The 6,275-nt window shown below is 40.2% G+C and overlaps 1 protein-coding gene across 1 annotated transcript in view; it reads right to left on the bottom strand.

Annotated features, from left to right (window-relative positions):
- SNTG1 (syntrophin gamma 1) overlaps positions 1-6,269 on the bottom strand; it is a 330,206-nt gene extending 323,937 nt beyond the window's left edge. The window contains 1 exon segment of the mRNA XM_008644917.2: positions 6,173-6,269. The gene's annotated coding sequence lies outside the window, so the exon portion shown is untranslated.
- Positions 6,270-6,275: the final 6 nt, after the last annotated feature.

Below are 6,275 nucleotides of genomic sequence, written 5' to 3'. Positions count from 1 at the left end.
AGAGGAGAGGAGAGGGAGAGGGAGAGGGAGAGGGAGAGGGAGAGGGAGATAGTATGATCCTCTGCTTTAGGGGTAATGGGACCATACAAATGCTCCTCAAGAGCTTCCCTGATTATAAGGTATGCACGGAAAGCTTCTCTTTGATCCCATACTTTATCCCATATCTCGTCCCAGAAACACCCCTCACAAGATACAGGAGGTTCGATATCAAAAAGTAAGTCTCGAGAAATATAGGAGAACCTTTTGAAAAGCCAGATGAAAAAATGTTCTAGATCTCCCGGTTCCAATACTTTCTTGTTATGTTGTTCAAGGATTCCTTTAACTTCTAGGTACATTTCTTTCTGTGGCTCAGAGAGCCCCATTTCCCACGATTCTTCCATAGTCCAGAGAGAATATCCAAACCAAGATGAGAAGAGAGAGGTCTAGAGTGGTTGTTTTACTCACGAATTGTCCTCAGGGATCGGTATCTTGCCCGCATTCCTCCACCAGTTTGTTGCAGCGGGGATTACTGCAACAAGCATATTTCAAACCAGGAGTCCCGTGGAAAGTGAAGTATATATGGACAGATTCGTGGTAGATGTTTCAGAGATGTTTATTTCTCCAGCTGCATGGCCAGGGCTCAGCTCAGGAATTCCGTAGTCACGGGACCCCAGGGTCCTTGGCGTTATCAGGGAACACAAACCAACCAATGGGGAACAAAGGTGACCAGGGGCAGGGAAACCCCGTGTCTCCCCCCCAGGGCCCATCTCCCAGGGCTCCATGGCAGGGGGAGGGACCCCAACATAAAATTATAGGAGAGAGAGCAAAGAGTTCTCTTTCAAGCATAATTCTAATGACTTTACTTCTTTAGGGGTCAAAAGCAAGTCAAAGAAAATCAATGTCCATTTGTGTTGTTGAAGCTGAAGCATACAGTTCATTATTCACAACTGTTAAAAGAGTCAATCAAAACATTTTGCCATCTAGAGAAACTAGAAAAAGCTATCTCGCATAATTATGAATGAAGATATATTTAGCATAGCAAATGCAAAACAGCAAAGCATTTCAGAAACAATTCTGTAATTAAGAATCAGTGCTTTATATTAAGGCAAATATTAACAGCTACATTAAGTATGAATATCAAATTTTTAAAAGATTTTAGAACATTCCCTAGTTCTTAGTATTATGCCTGTTGAAATAAATTACATTTTCACACTAAATTCAATAAAAATAGCAAAATAGTCTTTACACCAAGAAAGAATCAGAGGATATGATTACTATCACTCATGATAGTTGTCATTTATACAAGACTGAAATTCCCTTTAGTTTTTGACAGAAAGTGGAAGAAATATGAATGTCATAAACAGCACTCCCATTCTAACTTCTTTATGCTTAGCTGTATCTTAAATAAATTTAACACAAAAAGTGGAGGGGGGAAAGGCATGTGTTTTATTTTATTCAAACAGCCTTTACTCACACTTAAATCTGAGTCTATTTGAATAATTTGACCAAAAGCAATATAAAATTTACTTAAAATGCTATTTCCAACATCTTCAACATGAAACCAAGTACACTGTTCACTATTTGAAAAAACACATTGAGAATGAACAAAAAATAAAATAAAGCCAAACTTTAGAATAATCTGATTAATAAACTGTTCCTCCTCTGATGTTATCTGAGAAGCTCCAAGCAATGAACACTTCAGAAGTGCTTGATGTTTATCAGCTTTAAAAGCACACCTTTGAACCAAAATCTCAACCAACTAAGGAATGAACACCTAAATCTAAGAGCAAGGAACAAACTTCATAGAAAAAAATTTAAAGTTCATCCTTGTTCCAGATGATAACCACCTGTGGAACTCAGCAAACAATCAATTGCACCCATGGCATCTCTGAAGCCGTGAGTTCTTTCACAGACTCGTTATCCATGCAAGTGTTAAAGCAGTAAAACATTGGTGCCTTCACCTCAACCACATCTTACACAGGAATTTCAGTGGCTGTTGAAAAGCACCCTGTGAGCACCAGTGTGGTACTTTCACTCTGTTCCAAGCTTTATTCCACACTGGGAACATCCACTGCCACCATCAGGGCATGACTGTTTCTGCCGTGCTCAGTTCCTGGCATGGGGGACCTCCTGCTTTGCACAGTGGAACATACAGCACAGCCTTTCATAAACCATCCATTTCTTATCTCTGAAGTGCCTAAGTGGCACAGCAAACTGTGTCCAGCAGTATCATTTATCCATGTTCTGGCCTCATGTGCAAAACTTTAATCCCATTTTTTAGAATATTGATTTATGTTAAAAAAAAATTACATATATTTATATATGTAAGTCAAAACTATTACTACTTTCACATAAGTATCACAGTGAAGAACTTTCATGGCTTTGCCCAACATTACCCAAAATAAACTGGAGAACGAATCATAAAATTAATCTCATCCCAAACACTCTTCTTGATTAGTTTTTCTCTACTCATTACTTTAATAAATTGAAGAGAGCAAGTCCCCAGGAAGCAACCCAGCCCTTGGCTGCTGCACCACCAGATTCATCACACAACAGAGCGTTCCACCTCTTTTGGCCAATTCAAGCTAATTACTGAAGATAAGGCTTAGAGCCCCAAACGACAGTGACAGCCACACCTGAAGTGTGCAGTGGGAAAAAGCTTTGTTTCCGTATCACCTAGCTCCTCTCCTTCATAAGGGGTAGACACATCACCTGCTAAATCAATCTCTCAAGACTAAATCAACCTCTCAAGAAGAATAATAATTTCCTCCTTTATTTTCCACATAAAGATAGGTGTGAATTTCCCTGGCTGTGTCTCCACTGCATTCCCTACTGTTGACTATAGCTGTATCTTTGAGACATGACCTGTTTTGAGTTCTGGGTTTTGGGGGTTTTTAAATGTATGCTTTCTCTCTTTCCTCTGATCTGCAACAGGAATGCAGAAAATCTAGGTTGGCCACCACAACAGTAAGGCTTTCTGACTCTTCCAGTTATGGCAGATAAAACTCTGAGCAAATACAGAAGTTTGTCTTCACAGTCTGCCACTGTGAGCCAGTGTCACAGCATACCGCCAGAGGTGCATGTTGATGTAGCAGACTCCTATTGGGATTCAACCCAACCACATTCAGGCCTCTCTCTGGAAACCTGAACTGACAGCACAGCCATGGGAAGGGCCAAGAAACATGATACATTAAATCCATTTGATGTTTCTTATCTTTCACCACAACTCTTCAGCTTTTTAACAATGAATGCAAGCAGACCTGATGATGACTTCCAGGAAGAAATATTGACAGCTCAGGCACAAGGACCAGTGCTAAGTTACAAGCATGAAGAAATGGTACTTATTTGAGCACTTCCGAGGGAACTGAGAGCAGACTACAGCTCTCATATGTTTGTCTTAATATTCAATAAGAATATTAAGAATAGAAATAGAAATGACACACTCAGCTGGGTTGGGGCTGACTAGAAAAATCATGTTTAACTGTTGGTGGTTTTAATTATGCTTACAGGTTTTTCTGTCAGTTCATGAAAGCTATGCCCAACAAGCCAAAATGTATGTCTGAGCAAACAAGAAAAAAAACTAGGAAAGAAAAATAATTCCTGAGCTTACCCTGAAATTTCTGAATCAAGGTCAACAATCTTCTCTATTAAAGAGATTTACATAGACTTAAAACAAAAATGCATACTATAAAGTTGAATATAGTGTTCTTTGGAAATTTCCAATTTAAAAGATACAAGCCAAGTGGGATACAGAACATTAAACAGGATTCTAGAAGCCTTACAGTAAGGTGTGTGATGGCCACTCCTGAATTTGTAAAATTAAGAACTACCCACATTGTAAAATAAAGTATAAATATGCAGCAAGGCTTTCTGACAAGTACCAGGTAAAACATAAAGAAAACGTGTGAAGGTAAAGGAGATTGATTAATATCTTAGAAGGGGATGTTTTTAATGATGTCTTTAAAGACCTCAAGTCTTACCTTCCCCTTTCTTTTCAAGTTTCTAACAGAAAAAGCAACATTTCTTTTTTTTCTCTCAGACCTTGTGAAAACTCGGTTCTTTAGCCACGTAAAAGAGGGAAAATCTGACTGTAAGTGAAAGTCTAGAGCACCATGTTCTTTAATTCAGTGATGGGGACCTTCATTAGATTATCTCATCGCTATGGGACAAGATACTGCGAAAGCCAAATGATAAATCATTAAATTATGTTTTCTTCCTCTCCAGGCAAAGAGTGAGTATAGCATTAATATAGCATTAGAAGGGCTAAAAAGGAAGAAGAGGGTCTTCAATATGCAACAGAAGTGACAAAGCTAATACAATTTTTAAACTCCATTTATTTGTATAATCAGGCATAAGCACTTACTTAATGCTAATTGTGGAAACCTCGAATGTAATACATAGCCCAAATGAATTCCAGATCACTGCATGCTTCAGTGTTTCATGATCTCCCTTGCACATGCCTAGTGAAAGCCTGCCACTCTGCAACAGAGGAAGGAATTACTACAATAGAATCAGAGGCAGAGTTTGCCAAAAACTATACTTTCTTTGATATGAGACAGAATAAACTGTGTTTTAAGTAACGGATAGGTTTGCATGCCACTGTCTAGCAGCAGTTATTCTGATTGTGTTTCACAGAATTGTCAGAGAGTCAGAACTATGAACAAACCACAGGAACATTCTCCATAAACTGCACTGAAACAAATGACACTCCCTTCAGCCAGCTTACCCTCAGTAATCTCCATCCATCATTATGGGAAAGGATTAGTTTATCTTTCAGCTATAAACTTTTATTAGTTACATGTTCACCATACTGACATCCCAACACTTTTTAATCTTATCGTGTCAATCTTCCATCTACGTAAAAACGTGTATTTCAGTGCATAAAAAGATCTCTTGCTGCTGACAACTCAAAGTGCATTAACCTGGGAATCCTTGAGATTGCCACGCACACCCACACACTTCTTTCAGTAGAGATCTCACTGACTGGAAAAGAAAATATCCCAAACTCAACAGACATTTCACACACAGTGGCATTTCTGCAGAAACACATGTTTCCAACACTGCAACTTTTACTTTCATCACTATTATCAAGTTATTTTCCCAAGTTATTTCCTACACACATAGCATGCCCAGTGCCCCTGCTGAAACTACCACATTGACTGAAACTGACTGAGCTCCTAGTGAAACATCAGAGCTTAGCTATAAATCTGTGTAAATACTTTTATTCTGTGGTGCTTACATGTTAGAATACAACATGCATCAAGGTCACTGTAACAGATTGCAGTTTTCAGGCTCATAGAGAAGACATTGATGAAATCAGTAAGAGCAAACTTAATTAAACAGTGTCTAAAGTTCTGCCTTCTCCCAAACCTGCCCAGAATTCACACCTCTATTCTCTGCATTTCAGAGTCAGGTCTTTTCATAGGTACAGGAAGGCAGGCAGCTTAGCTTAAATGCTATCACTGCTGAAAGGTGAACAGAATTCTTTCTTTGCAATGTGACAGGTCTGCTCTGAGCTCTCCGAGTTTTTAGCTGGAGATTACAGCCCCATGGGCCTCTTCCTTTGAAGTGGAGTTCCTCGAGAGCAGAATTAGTCCCCTGCCTATAACCTGTCCTCCATACAGTGAAATAAATTACAATCAACTTTTTGTTTCATTGCCATGTCAAGTATAACAATAAATACCCACAGGCTAAAAGTAAGCAAACAAACAAGGCTGGACAAACAATAACCTCACAGCAAGAGCATTCCAAAGAAAATCACCAGGCAGGGCACAAGAAAGTTAAAGGCATAAAAATCAAAACTCTGGGTTCTCTATCCCAATCCCGAAGTGTGTATGAAAGGCTAACAACGCATCTTGCCTCTCTCCCACAAGAAGCACTGACGGAAAGCAATTAAGGGACTCCTGCAATTTAGTTACAGCCCAGCAAAGAGGAGAAGGAATTTTACATCACGAAATGCCTGTAAGAAGGCATCATCTTTTACAGTTGCAGAAGTGGGAAGCACTGGGACACGGAGCTTCCTTCCCGGCTATGCACCGGAGCACGCACCAGCGGGATGCCCGCAGCGGACTCCGGCGGAGTTGGAGCGCCATCCTGCCTCCGAACTGGGAGCAAGAGACCAGCAGCTGCAAAAAAAGAAAAAGTCACTCGAGAGGAAGGGAACGCAGCGAAAAGGAAGCAAGCGCTTACTTGCCTATACAGCACCGCCGGACAACCTCCTCGCAGCTGCTGAAACGCTGTGCCGCTCGTCCTCCTCCCACCGCTCCGTGCTAGTTCCAAAATAATTCCTCCGGGCG

The sequence above is a fragment of the Corvus brachyrhynchos genome, unplaced genomic scaffold (assembly GCF_000691975.1).
Source record: "Corvus brachyrhynchos isolate BGI_N302 unplaced genomic scaffold, ASM69197v1 scaffold60, whole genome shotgun sequence".
Lineage (NCBI taxonomy): Eukaryota > Metazoa > Chordata > Aves > Passeriformes > Corvidae > Corvus > Corvus brachyrhynchos.
The sequence above is the reverse complement of the archived record's forward strand: the minus strand, read 5'-3'. Positions and strand labels throughout refer to the sequence as shown.